Below are 15,325 nucleotides of genomic sequence, written 5' to 3'. Positions count from 1 at the left end.
AAAGAATCTATGACATTTCCATGATGATATCTAATTGCTCCAGATTAATATGAAAATATTATAAATTTATTTCATGAGATGGGAATTAAACAGTAGCTAATGCTATTGTTAATTCAGTTACTTTCCAGAATAGCCATTTCCCTATACCCTGTATAGTTTATCTGATCCATTCTGGAGTCTAAGCAATATTTTTTTATCTGTCAAATGACTGAAAAGAAAATAGGGCATAGCATAGGCAAGCAAAAGTGAGATGTCTTGCCATATACCTTGTTATTTTCTTTCAAAAGTAATTTCAGTATGAAATGAGAAGAGAATGCCAATAGACATAGAGTCCAGCCATTGTGCCCTCCCTATCTTTGAAGGATTTCTTTGTTTCACTTAAGAAAGGGAGAGAACTGTGCAGTGGCAGCACTGCCCTTGTCTTTAGGGCCATCACATTGCCTCTGTATCACCAAAGTGACTGTTAGTCCTGGTGTGCTGCAGTCCACCTGGTTACCAGCACAGCACAGCCATCACTGACAGATAATGAGCTCATCAGAAGTCACTGAGCTCATCAGAAGTCATAAGGTCAGGAAAGCAAAATAAATAATATATTTATTAATTCAAGCAGAACCAAATTTTTACTGTCTAAATGGTTGAAACACCCTTTCTTAGTAGACTTTTTCATCAATACTGAAGATAAAAACATAATTATTGTTGGATTATTCTGTAGTTACGTGAGGAAAAATATTGAGCTGTATAGGACAAGAATGAAACAGAGAAATTGGCAGGGACAGTAAGTATTTAACCACAATTAAGAGATTTATATGTGGTGATTTTTCACTTTTTGTTTCCCCTATTATTGCCATTTATCCCCATGTCATAAGACTATCTGTAATGTTGAATAGATGACATGCAGAGAGCAGCAATACTAGAATAAATGAAGATAGACCAGTGCAAAAAGTTATTAAAGTATATTGTAAAGTAGTATTGTATTAAACATAACAGTTCACAATATTACAAAAAGAATTATATACAATATTTTGAAGATTTGTAGAATAGTAATAAGTATTTTCTGAAGCAGTATGAGAGGCTTCTAAGATTTCCTTAGAAGAAATAACTGGAAGGTTAATAAATGTTTTCAATAAACTGTTGTATGGTAAGGCTCTGTATTCATCTGATGATTTTTACTACTTATTTATATTCAAGATATCAAGATCTGCAAAGCGGAATATGTTAAATAACTAAAACCAACAACCACACAAAAATAAATAGATATTGCCTTACATTTTCTTTCCACTGAAATGAAAGACAGTCATGCCATGTCAAAGAGTTGGGAGGTTTGTCTAGTGTAACAAAGTTTTGAATATCTGTATAAGAAAGAAAATAGAGCCTGACAATTCTTTGTTCTACTGAAAGTCAGGATATGATCCTGGATTTGATACCTGAGGTCATTCACTGAGGAACCAAGCTCCTTTTGGGCACTCTGTACATAGTCAGGTTACACACTGACCAGTTGCCAGGCATGGTATACTGGCATACACAGTTATACACACACTGTGTAGATAAAAGCACCCAGAGATAGTTTGTTAGAAGCTGGCTACATAGTTATGAAAAACAGAAATCGTAGAAAACTGAGAGGGGAATCTTTTGAATTATTTAAAGACAGTAAGAATACCAATGATGGTTAGCATTGCTGGTAAAAGTCCAGCCTTCCTCTCATGATTGAGGGTGTGAGTCCCACTACAGACAGCTAAGGGACTTAGAATCTAGTCCAAGCTAGGTATCGTGGCTCACAGCAAAAATCAGAAAAAATAACTGAGTACCACTAAAAGGTGAATTATTCACCAGACTTTAAGCATCTGAAAGTTATGAATTTGAACTTATTGCCTATCTTTTTATTATTGCTAAAAAGAAATGGATGCCACTTAAAGTAAACGTTTCAGACTCACCAAAGGATGTCTTGATAAAAAATGCATTGTAATTTGGTCTCATATTATGGAGCTGAGAACAGAGCAGAGCAGAGTAAATCTAGAGAAAATGAAATTATATGAAATTGTATTCAGGAGTTTCAGTTGAATTGACAGAGTGGTCTCATGCCTTTAAAATACATAAACCAGTTAATTTTAATAGTTTTTCATATAGTGTGTAAATGTAGGACAGCATAAACTAGTCTTGTTCTCTGGATCTTACCTTGCATGTGGAAGATATTTTCATAGCCCTGACAGCTTCATATTTTGAAGATGTGTTCAATTATAGATTGCACAACTCCTCTTTACTTTCTCTGCATCATGAACTCTAGTCAGATTGCTCAAAAGACTGAGGGTCACTGACTCAAAAGAAAGTTAAAGTGATAACTTGTAACGTACATTCTGGTAGAATGGTTATTGTTGTTGTTGTTGTTTGTTTGTTTGTTTGTTTGTTTTGTTGGTTTTGGTTTTGGTTTCTATTCTTCCCACTAACTCCAGTCCTTTTTTGTTGCTATTATGTTTATTGAGGATATTATAAAACTGTTAGGTTTTGGGTGAAACATAATTCCTGATCACAGAGAATGTCCAAGCCCATGGCATGGTACAAATAGATCATTTTAAGAATTTTTACTTTGTTGGAAAGGTGTTTCCAAATTCATGTGGTAACAGAGTTTCTATACATCCTCTCAGTGGCAAAATCCAAGAGAGAAACTTTGGGTTTCCATAGCAATGCACCCTTGTCTATTCAAATCTCTCTTTTTCAGTTGTTACTGCTTTGACCTTCAATGTGGGGAGGCCCCTGAACTGTTCTTAATTTGTGTGATTGTTGAACCCTGTGGACTGTCTATGAGTGGCAGCTCCTCTGTGTGGAAGGACATTATTAGGCCTAACTCATAGCAGCAAAGAGCAATTGGAACCCTTTTATAACACCTTGTGTTAAAAACCCAATCTTACAATTGCAAATGATAAAATCTGCTCCTTTATCCATCATACAAAGTATTTAACACAACTTGACAGGCAAAAAGTGTTTTGTTTTACACGTTGCCTTTCTCCTGCAGTCACCCTTGTCCTTTTAATGAGCCTTTAACTGCTACAAAACTGCTGGACAAGTTATATTTAGTATTTAAAGTCAGGCAATGGATGTGTGATACAGTAGTAGTATATAATTTAATAGTGCGTTTGCTCTGCTTGTTCCATGTACGGCTCAGGCTGTCTTTCAGAGAAAACAACTGATAATAACGTGCCTCACTTTTGTGGTGCTCCATATGAAATGCTTGGGTAGAATCAGTGTGGACCATGGCAAGTGGACCATTGATGTCATAGGAATTATTTTGTTTGACATCAGGAAAATAAATATTGTATCATCAAATGACATTACATAGGAAAAAACAAAACAAAACAAAACAAAACAAAACAAAACAAAAAACCCGCAGATATATTGAATGAATCAGCTTCAGACTTATGACTACCTTTAAAAATTGAGGAATAGTGGGATATGGAACACCTGCTTGACAGTAAATGCCCATTTAAAAGGACTGTCAACTTTTCATAGGCTTTTTCTTTTGAAAATAAATAAATAAATAAATAAATAAATAAATAAATAAATAATGTTCCTCACTAGTTTAATAAGAAAGAAATAAGAAAAGATTTAATTTTCATTCAAAGCCAAGAGTTATATTAGGTTATGGAGTAATGTGTCACTCCATGTACCGTTAGTGATGATATGACATAACTCATTTAGGCATAAAGCAATTCAAAAACAAAAAAACAAACAAACAAAAAACTTCAGGATTTATCCTTGCTGGAAGTGGATATATTTGCAGATGTAACCCTAGACCAAGAAGTGAGGAACTTGCCTAGTAGGTCTGCAGAGCTAGTGGGTAGCAATAAAACCTCAATTAGCAAAAGAAAGTGGATATTTCCTGGAGCATAGAAAACACTCAAAAAGGTGATGGTAATTAAAATAGACTGGACATCAGAATTTAGGCCGTAATTCTTAGTTCAACATTTATGCGACAAATGCCGTAGTTCGAGTTACTCTGTTAGCAGTATTGGATAGACATGAATTCACTGGGATAAATTAAGTGGGGTAAGAATGGGAGATGTATACCTTCTGTAAACCCAACATTTTCCAAAAATGGTATTGAATATATGGAAGTTGAACCAGAGAAGTAAATTTAAAAGTTTAGAGGAGAAACAATATGAAAATTGAAGTTTTGTTTGGTTATTTTACAATATCAAATAATCAGTCATAACTTTGTGAAGAGAAATCTTTATGCCATTTTGATTTTTAGCCTGAGTCATCATGAAAATTTGTAGTCTGTCAAACATGCAGAGTAAATGTACAAGTTTATATATGAGATAGGTATCAGAAAGCAGTGTATAGGTTGGAGCTAGATTTTTGACTGTATAGACAGAAAATGAAGGTCAATTATTATTTTAGGTTATTATGGAACAGAAGCACATTGTTTACATATAGTAAATTCAAAGAGATGAAAGCAGTTGAAGATTTTCACAAGTTATATGTCTGTTTGATAAAGAAATCAATGTTGTCAATGGTGAAAATAGGAAGCCTTTAGTTGCACTTAGAAAACCTTGACTTTGTCAAAGCCAGCTAACTCATATTTCACTTTTCTCTGCCTCTTTAGAACATAACTGAGTATAAGAACTAAAATGGTTTTCTTTGGATCTGCCTATTTTAATGTTCTCCTTCTCTGCTTTCTTTCTTTTAAAATGTTTTACAGCCTTTTATCAATGCTTTCTTCATTCCTGTCTTGCCTCTAATCTCACCAGTTTTGTATGCATATTGAAAACACGTTATATGCAATCTTGATGCATTGATCATGATGCACTGAACAGTTGCTGACATTTAGATAGCTCCATTGCCAGTTAAATTTGAATTTCTTGCTAGCTCAATTACACTAATTTTAATTATATTTTTAGAAAGATTATCTGGATATTGTTAGCCTAATGTGTACTTCCTAGTTTATGACTAAAATGGAGTCAGATATGTGGCATCTTGTCTGAAGTGCTAAGAGCTATCTGCCTTTTCTGCCTTTGACACAATAGGTGATGCCATGGATGGGTGAAATCCTCCACTGCAGTTGATTTGAATTCTTTCATTCTTATTAAAATTGGTTATGTATATTAATGCATAAATATAATTAAAACTCTAATTATTCACAAGGGCTGAAGTAAAAGAGGAAAAACAGAATTCTTGATCTTTCCCTGTGTACTTTAGGAAAAAAAAAAAAAAATCAAATCATGCAATGTGCACAGCAGTAAGGCTTGGGTTCTCTGTCTGCCTAGTTACTTTAAATGACCTTGATTGCTTTCTTTTCTTTTCTTTTTCTTTTTTTTTTTTTTTTTCTTTTTTCATCTTCATCCATCCTTCCATATATATATTTTTTTATTTATTATTTTTTGGCCTTACTGCTAATGAATTAAGGCCTTATAAGAGGTGTGGAAAACAAAAAGCCTTTCCTACAACAAACTTAACCTGTGCACATTTTCACTTTGTAGTAGTAAAATATCTCTACATGCTACTTGAACTTTTAGTTAGTTGAAAATATTCTCAAGATAACTGCTTGCCTTGGGGCAAAGTCTAAATGTACAGTAGAAATTTTTTGACATTTGTGACTTCAGAATACCCCTCCTAGACTTAACTTACATTTTTTACTTTCCATTCTTGTTTTATAAAAAGTTAAACAATATACTAGTATGCCATTTTCTTCCTGTTGAACTTTTCCTGCTTCTATTGTCTGTCCATCATCAACACTCATTTAAAATTAAAAAGGCCTGCTTGTAAAAAATAATGGTATATAGCCAAAATAAAAGGAAAAATATGTAACTGTGGTGATTTGCACAAGCTGAGAGTCTATACTTATATGTTTAAAAGGAAAGTCCACTGTGGATTAGAAAGAGAAAGTAAACTTCTCAACTGCAAAGATTTTTATAATAGCTTTTGTCTCACAATGATGTTTCACTTGAAAGACTTTGATAACCAGCACTTTATTCTAAATCTATTCTAACCCATTCTTCAAGCTTACGTGGTATTTTAGCAGTTTTGCATGGATTCTGCCTCTGAAAAGGGCAAGGGGGGAAATAGACTATGCAATTGGAGGCCTACCTGCCATTACTGACCTTTTCAGGGAAGAAAAGAAGGAAACTCTCTATAATGACAGAATTGTTTCTTTCCTTAAAATATCACATGCTGGAATCCAGCGTCCATATTGGCTATGACTGTTGTCCGTGTGTTCCATTCAGAAGGGTCAGATAATGTTGCTCATCCATACTTCTGCTATACTTGGAAATTCTAACTAAAAAGATAGATACTAATCAATACATTAAATATAGAATGAAGGTCTCAGATTTTATTTTTTTCTCATTTCTTCTCATTTCCTATAATGATGTAATCATGCAGCACAGGAATGCTGCATGATTACATCAGAATGCAATCATGCAGCATTCTTAAGAATGTTGACTGCTACAGTGCATGTTGGTATTTTAACCCCTCCCTTTTTTTTCCCACTGATTCCAGTAAGGCAGCTGAAACTGATAAATAAATAAACAATTAGGCTTGAGAAACAGACAAACACAACCAATTGTTTGAGCACTTTTAAGTGAAAGGTACTATAACAGTGTAAAATATACCACTTGAGCATGGAGGTTGGACCAGATGACCTCCAGAGGTCCCTTCCAACCACTCTGTCATTCTCTGATTCTGTAATTTATTAATATAAGACAAAATGAGTTGGTAGTTTCTGTTCTGGAATTTGCATCTGGGGAGTTACCACTAAGGTCAAGTTAGATTCTTAGATTTGCTCATGGATAAAGTATAGAATGTCTGCCAATATTTCTATGATTGATTTAAGGCATCTAAATTAAAACAAAATACACTAATTAAAAATATATGCAGTTACTTGATGTCAAGTGTACACTAAAGTGAACCCCAGTGCCACAACTCTACAAAAATCTGCTTCTGTGCCTGTCTATACCAGTGCAAATTTTGCAGTTTCTACACAGTCACTTCCAAACTTCCAGAGCCACTTCACGCTGTAGTCCTCACTATATGTTACTTAAAGTAACATACTAAACAAAACAGTAATAACGTCTGCCAGGCATGCGTGAGCAATACTTCGTACTCTGTCTGCTCACAGTAAATCATAATTATCTGATGACAATGTTCCTGTAGAAGTGCAGATCTTGTTCTTGATGAACACTCAAATATTGTCTTGGCATGAGATGCCCTATAAATTGGAATTGTTGGTGAACAAAAAGTTTCATTTTAGCTTCCACTTCTCTTCGAATTCTGGAAAAAACAAAACTAAAGGGGGGAAAAAAGAACATTTATTCACATTGATTTCATCTGTAGGAAGTCATTACAAGACCTGTAACGAAAGCAAAAATACTGAACAAGAATACACCTCACATTTCTTGTAAAATTACATCAAGTAAGTAAGCATAAACCTTGGAAATTAAATTAAAAGTGATGGTTCTGTGAAGGAGAAAATGTGAAATTATATACTTTTTGTAAAAATAAATACACTTACAAAGATAATTCAGAATAAGCTGGTTGAGAAAGCTATTATAGAGCCTCTTCCATGCCTGTTGCAGCAGGGGTGGCTGAAGGCAAAAGCTGCACAGAACAAGGTCTACTGCTGAAGACTGGTGTGCGCCAGGTCACTTAGAAAGATATACATGACGGGGCATGCTGTGATCACATTCACATCTGCCTAACATCTGACATCTGTCCTGTGTGATATCCACAGCTGGATCCATGCAAAGACAGCAGCTCTATTGTCATGTCCGAGCTAGCTTTAATACAGAGGTTAGGCACTCCTGGTGATTCGATAGGTGTTACTAAAGTTGTCCTGGGATTCTCATAGTTAAATAATCCTTCTCCGACTTTGTAATGTGTACTCAAGCTAAGTATGCTGAAGCTAGATAAGTTAAAGATTACATGGATGGTAGCCAAACATTTCACTGCAGACATTCTCTGAAAGAGGCAGGCATGTTGGTTTCCTTTGTATCATAAGTGCAGGCACCCAGGCAGGGTAATATTTGGTTCTGTCCCTTTGGTTGCAGAAACTAATGAGGTCAACCAACACTCCATTCCTATCACAGCCCTGTAGGGATCCTGAGAACTGTTGTTCTGGGTCTGGTGAAAAGACATGTCCTATAGTTCATTTTTGTCTTCCGCTGCTGTGTAGACTGTCCAGTGCAGGGCAACTCTCAGTCACAGAGATACTCTTCAGGTGCTGGAGATCTTTTTTCAGTGTCTTACATGAACTCAGAATGAAAGTTTTGTACTACTAATGCATAATAACATCAGCAACAGACACAAACATGGTTTTTAAAAAATTTATCCTCTGATTTTTGGCTACCTAAATCCCACATAGTCAAGCCAGCCTCTGAGGTGACATCAACTAGCGTCACATGGCTGAGAAGCAGGACAGAAATAGTGGCAAGACAACTCTTTGGCAAAAACAAACAAAAACAAAAACAAAACAAAACAAAAACACAAAACACAAAACAAACCAACCAACAAACAAAAAGCCTAGGGCATCTGCAATAAAAGCCCAAGTAATATATTCTCCGCATATACACAGCTGAATAATCTGATATCCATACAGAAGTTTTCTCATCTGAGATACGGGTCTGAAGCTTGAATCAAATATTAGGTGTTTTCCTTTTAATGTTCTAGATCAGATATAAATCTGAACAATGTGAGATTAGAGATCACAATTCTAATGAATCTTTCTTGATAGTTTGGCTTTGAAGTACAATGGTGGTAGATTTGAAAGTCTTAGTACTTTTGAGAGTTTTATTTATTGAACTTGAATCCTTACTGTGTGCTGTTAAATTACCTTATTACTAATTTAAAAAAAGAAAAAAAAGAAAAGAAAAAAAAAAGATTGAATCTGATGATCATTTCATACAGGAAGATGGGAGGATCTTGAGATTCAAAGTAGTCAAATAGGTGCTGCATTACAAGTCCAAGTTGCCTTGAAGCGAAATAAAAAGCCATCTCTTAAGACAAGTGTTGGTATTTGTATGATCAGTAGGAATTGTGTCAGCTTATAAAGGTTATATACATATTAAGACCCATGTCTTAATCATTTCTTTCAAGTGCTTCTGGGAGAAGGGCTGCTCGATAAAACTCTGCTTCACAACTTCTCTTGGTTTATGTTATGATCTTCCATAAAATATTTCCCAGGTGTTTTCCAGACCACATGATAATCAGCAATCTATGTACCAGACAGCAAAGAAGCAACAGCTGTGTGAAAGGGAGGTCACCAGACTTTCCTAAGATAAACACATTTTTGTTAGAGGGTAGAGAGAAGAAAGCTGCTAGTACATAAATTGCATCAATAAACATTAAGAAAATATTCAAATACTTTTTGAATAGTCACTGATAGTAATTGTTTTCACAGCATACTGCATAGCCTTTAACAGGAGGCATCGCAGAACCTCTGCAGCAAAATAATATATGAAGGGTAAACACCCTAAATCTAAGGCATTTCACAGATAAACAAAAAATGAATTAAACAAAGTATACATCCAATCCCAAATATTTAGGGTAAGAGCCATTAAGGGATTAGCAAACACTGATTGTCTCATTCACAATTTTTCAAGATAATCTTGTATTTTTGTTGAGTTTTCCTTAGGATGAAGAAATAAGGAAGATATGTTATATCCAACAATCTGCTAGTAGGCCTGTTTCAAATATTAAGGGGTCTGGGAGTTCATGGTTGTTCCTCAGTGAAATAATAAATGTTATAAAGGTATATCTTTTTGCCAAATCAGTTTCTTCTGTGCTATCTTTTCTGTGAAACTTACAGGATTTCTTTTGACACATGCTGGACTAGTATGAATGTTTAATAGGCAATTTTTCTTTCTTTACCTTCCGTCATTGTACTTAGTAAAGTAAACTAGTTGATTACAATCTTGTAACCCATTTCTTCTTTGCTCTACAACTACTTTAAAGGAGCTATAGTGAGATGGGTATTGGGCTCTTCTCCCCATCACCAAGTGATGATGGAGGTAAATAGCCTCAAGTAGCTCCAAGGAAGGTTTAGGTTGGACATTAGGAGAAATTACCTTACTGAAAGGGTTGTGCAGCATTGGAATATGTTGCCCAGGGAAGTGTTGAGTGGTTGAGTCACCATCCCTGGAGGTCTTCAAGTAGTAAAAAGTGTAGATCTGGTGCTTAGTAGCACGGTTTACTGGTGGATTTTAGTACTAGGTTAAAGGTTGGACTTGATGATCTCAGAGGTTTCTTCCAACCTGAATGATTCTATGATTCTAATAACCTACTTTATATAGGATAATAAATTATTCTTGATCACACTGGGGAGAAAAAAAAATGGATCAGGAAAAAAGTGTAGAAATTTGGCAACTTGTTATATATTTATGTTTGTGTATAAATCTTGGATACCTTTCCTGGCAACTAAACCAGAATTTAGTTCTCTTCCTGCACTAATTTTCCTTTTAGTATTGTCAATTCTTAATATTTACCGTCAGAATACTTAGAAACCTTAAATAAAAATGAATTTGGAGAAGATATTCCTTCCATGAAATTACTAAAAAAAATATATGAATAAGACATAAAAATGCAAAAAACATTAAGTAAATCAAATGTAAAAGATATAAAGTACTATGACTTTTTAAGGAAGTTTTGAGATTTTTAAGCTTTGCTCATAACTTCTGAATGCCCAGAACTTTCAATATTGTTTTGAAACACTAGATGAAATGTTGCTTTGAACCAATTCTCTGATGAAAACTTAAGTCAAGATTTATCTTTCTGATTGAGGGGCCATCCAAAGTAGTTTAGATACGAGTGACTCCAACAGGCACTAGTGTAATCAATATGGCAGTTGGTTTCTTTGGCTTTATGAAAAGCTTTGATTACATCCTTTTATCACTTGGATTTATTTTGCAGACAGTATTTTATTCTTCAGTCTTGTTAAACTCAGATATGCTATACCAAAAAGTCTGTTTACTACATGAAATCCCATGTGAAAGTCACTGTGCAGCTTCTTTGATGTGGCTTAAACATTGTTTTGATATTTGAAAAGCAAACTCAGTTACCATACATTGTTCTGAAAAGAGACATGATGCACTTATGACTTCATAAATTGAAAGGGACACTGTCTAACTGAGGCACAGCAATAAATGTCAGATGTTGCTATTAAACAAAAGTTGCCCTTTATGGATCTCATAAGTTGATGGAAAAAAAAAAAAGAAAAAAAAAGGAAGGAATCATATGGCTACAGGCAATCTGTGGGATGGTTATTGTAAAGCAATTTTAGTCTGTTTTCCATTAAATTAATATTCTAAGCAGCCTTCTTCACATTCCCATGACTTCCATTATTGGCATCTTAAATTAAAAAGTTCTATGATGTCTTAAACTGACTTTACCCATACAGAAGTTATGTGAGTACAAAAATTACCACAACTCATTGATTGCAAATTTCCTTTTATCTTACAGAATTTCTTATAACTGTGAACAACACTTTCTAAATTGACATTCTAACTCATAGAATTATAGAATCATCATAGAATCATAGAATGTCTGAGGTTGGAAGGGGCCTTTAAAGATAATCTATTTCCAACTCCCTTGTCATGGGCAGGGACACCTTCCACTAGACCAGGATGCCCAAATCCCTTATCCAACCTAACCTTGAACACTTTTAGGGAAGAACAGATACAATTTATTTGAGCAAGCTTTTCCAGTGCCTCACCATGTCCATTGTGAAAGACTTCTTCCTAATATCTAATCTAAATCTACCCTTTTTCAGTTTAAAACTAGTCCTATCACTACAGGCCCTAGTAAAACCTGTTTTAAAACTACTGTCCTATCACTACAGGCCCTAGGTCTCTCCATCTTTTTTATAAGCCCCCTTTACGTGTTGAAAGGCGTTACAAGATCTCCTCAGAGCCTTGTCTTCTCTAGGCTAAACATCCCCAGTTCTCTCAGCCTTTCTTCATAGGAGAGGTGTTCCAGCCCTCTGATCATTGTTGTGACTCTCCTCTGGACAGTCTCAAACATCCTCATCATTCTTGTGCTGGGGGTTCCAGAGCTGAATGCAGTACTCCAGGTGGGGTCTCAAGAGAGAGGAATAATGGGGATGAATCACCTTCCTCAACCTGCTGGCCACTTTTTATGTAGCCCAGGATACAATTTGCTTTCTGGGTTGCAGGTACACACTGCCAGATCATGTTCAATATTTTGATCCATCAATATCACCAAGTCCTTCCTGAGAGCATGGCTGCTTTCAATCCATTCACCCTCAGTCTGTGCTGATTTCAGGGGTAACCCAGACCCAGGTTTAGCAAACTTGGCCTTGTTGACCTTCTTGAGATTCTTGTTGACCCACTTCTCAAGCCTGTCCTTCTGGATATCATCCCTTCCCTTTATCATATCAACTGCACTACTCAGCTTGGTGTCATCAGCAAACTTGCAGAGGGTGCACTCAATTTCACTGTCTATGTCTTTAACAAAGATATTAAACAATACAATTACCAATACCAATACCAATACAATACCAATTACCAATACAGACCATGGGGGAACACCAATCTTCATTGATTTTCCTCTGGACATTGCACTGTTGAGTGCAATGTGACCATCTGCATGGATACTGACCCTGCTACTGATAGATAGAAGTTTGTCTCAGAATTCAAAACAAAACAAAAATAGCAGTAACCATTGTAATCATTTACATTGGACATGAAAGGAAAGAAATCTAGTGTTTATTTCACAGAGACATCTGGATAGCAGGGCATTTGAATGGAAATTTATTATTTCTGCTGCATTTCTTCTGCATCCTTTCTTTTCACCCTTTATTTGTGTTTTGCCATTCTAAGTTGTAAATTATGTGCAGAAAACTTTATTTATGATTTTATACAACACTTACTGTGTAAGTACTTACAAGAAGATGTCTGTATGAAGAAAAATAATAAATAATAGCATCTGTTGCCAACATCAAGTAGATGAACATTTTAAGGTAGAAACTAGTGAAAAGAATAGAATCACTGTTGAAGGCAGCATATCCTTTAGTCATTTAGAAAAAAAAAATAGCATGACATACACTTTGCTCTTTTAGTTTTTCTCTCTGACAGCATTAATTTATGTCATGTACATAATCAGAATGTCTGATATCTGTAATAAGGCTTTATAATTCCAATTCAGATTCACTTAAGTAAAAATTTTCTAAAACTAGTTACACTGGCATTTTACTAGAAATTTCTAAGATGTATGAATGACAGTGACATGAGCAAATATCCATATGTTTTTTCCTTTATGATTGTAATGTGTGTATGTCGGGGAGAATAAAAGAAAAAAAAAAATAGTGACAAGCGTGGAATTGCATTTTCATTCAAATTGTCTAAAGCACAAAAAGAAAAAAGTGAAATGCATAACTTTCCTTACTGTTTCCATGGATGAATATTTATAAAGCATTGGATTGATAAAAATGACTAATATTTAACTCTATGATTAATTATCTGGTATGAAGACAAGTATGTTGTTGACAAGACCTTCTAGTAATATGTTAATTCTGATCGATTCATGTCAGTAACACAAATGTAAAATCTATCTGTTCTTTATTACTACTTTATAACCTTCCTATAGATTCTGCTATTACAGTGACATACCTTACAGTTGCATGTCTACAAGCATTTGTTTAACTGGCAGTACACGGAATTTATTTGTATGGATCTTTTCAGGTTTTGATTCAAGCCTAAAAGGCATGAAAGGCATTGCCTTTGGGGCAAAAAAGTATTTTTTTTTATGTTTAATAGGCTTAACTGTAAATTCTTCATCAACTCATTAACTACATAGTATAAGCTAGGCTTTTCTTCTCCTACAGAAAAGCTTTTAGATGCATTTCATTATTATTATTATTATTATTTTTAATCCCATGTTTCACCTTGGGAAAGAGTGAGCATCCTTATACCAGATCTGTCACTAAGCTTAATTTGAAAATAAATAGGGCACAAATGCCTACTTTAATTATTCTGTGTGACAAATGCAACAGCACCCTCCCCAGCCTGCTCCAATTTTTGCTATTAACCATTTAGTTCAGAAACATATATATATATATATATATTTAATGCTAAATTTCATTTTGGTCTATCAAATCCTTTGGCATATCTTTTAAGGCTGGGAATGAAGCCAGATTTCTGGCAGATCATTCCAATATAGTTCAATAAAAAATTGCTATAGCAAATAATATGGCCTCAAGTCTGTAGTTCTCTTAATTGGGCCATATGAGATGGTAATGCCTTTTTTTTTTTTTTTTTTTTTTTTTTTTTGTCAGGGCTTGTTATTTTAAAATGTGAATATAAGAGGAAAGTCATCAGGATTCATTTTGATATTATTTAATTTGTCTTGAGTGTTGTCAGAGAACACTCAATAATTCAGATTTAGGTCCTCGGGGAACAGACCTTATCATCTACATAAGCAAAAAGTAATTTTACAGATACTTATGATATTAAGCATTAAAAACTATGGAAGAGAAATTAGAATTTTAAGGTGTACAGAATTTATAAATGACCTTTGATTTATATAACTAACATAATTAATATTACCTTATATTTCTATGTAGTCACAACTAAATTTTGAGTTCTTATATACTAAAAGAACAGTTCTTAACAGTTTACCATCTCATTTAGCTATAGAATATTTGGGTGACATTTCTTGTAAATTATTAACAATCTAAATTCCACCAATGAATACTATTTGAATCTGCAGCAATTGTCCTCTTAACTCTTTAAATTACCAGTACAAACAACCTCCTTGTATTGGGTTTACCTGGCAAGATTTTGGTAGCAGGGGGCTGCAGTGGTGGCCTCTGTGAGAAGAATCCAGAAGCTGCCCCGTGTTAGATAAGGGCCAGTTTCAGCCGGCTCCAAAGGGACCTGCTGCTGGCAGAGCTGAACCAATAAGTGATGTTGTTTGAACCTCTGTGAGTGCAGATTTAAGAAAGGGGGAAAAAAATAAATGCTGAAAAACAGCAGCTAGGAGAGCGAGGAGTGAAAAACAGACTTGCAGAAGTTCCCCTGCGGCCTGTGGAGAGGCCCCTGGTGGAGCAGGCTGTCCCCCTGCAGCACATGGGTCCCACATGGAGCAGATTTCCACACTGCAGCCCCCAGTGGAGCAGGTGGATGTAGCCTGGAGGAGGCTGCGGCCCATGGAGATTCCATGCAGGAGCAGGAAACCAAAGCTGTAGCCCAGACCAAAGCTGTAGCCCGTGGAGAGGAGCCCACACAGGAGCAGGAGGTCTGGGGGAAGCTACCACCTGTGGGGGACCCGTGCTGGAGCAGTTTGCTCCTGGGGGATGGACCCTGTGGTACGGAGCTGTGTGGGA

The sequence above is a fragment of the Oxyura jamaicensis genome, chromosome 1 (assembly GCF_011077185.1).
Source record: "Oxyura jamaicensis isolate SHBP4307 breed ruddy duck chromosome 1, BPBGC_Ojam_1.0, whole genome shotgun sequence".
NCBI classification, from domain to species: domain Eukaryota; kingdom Metazoa; phylum Chordata; class Aves; order Anseriformes; family Anatidae; genus Oxyura; species Oxyura jamaicensis.
The sequence above is the reverse complement of the archived record's forward strand: the minus strand, read 5'-3'. Positions refer to the sequence as shown.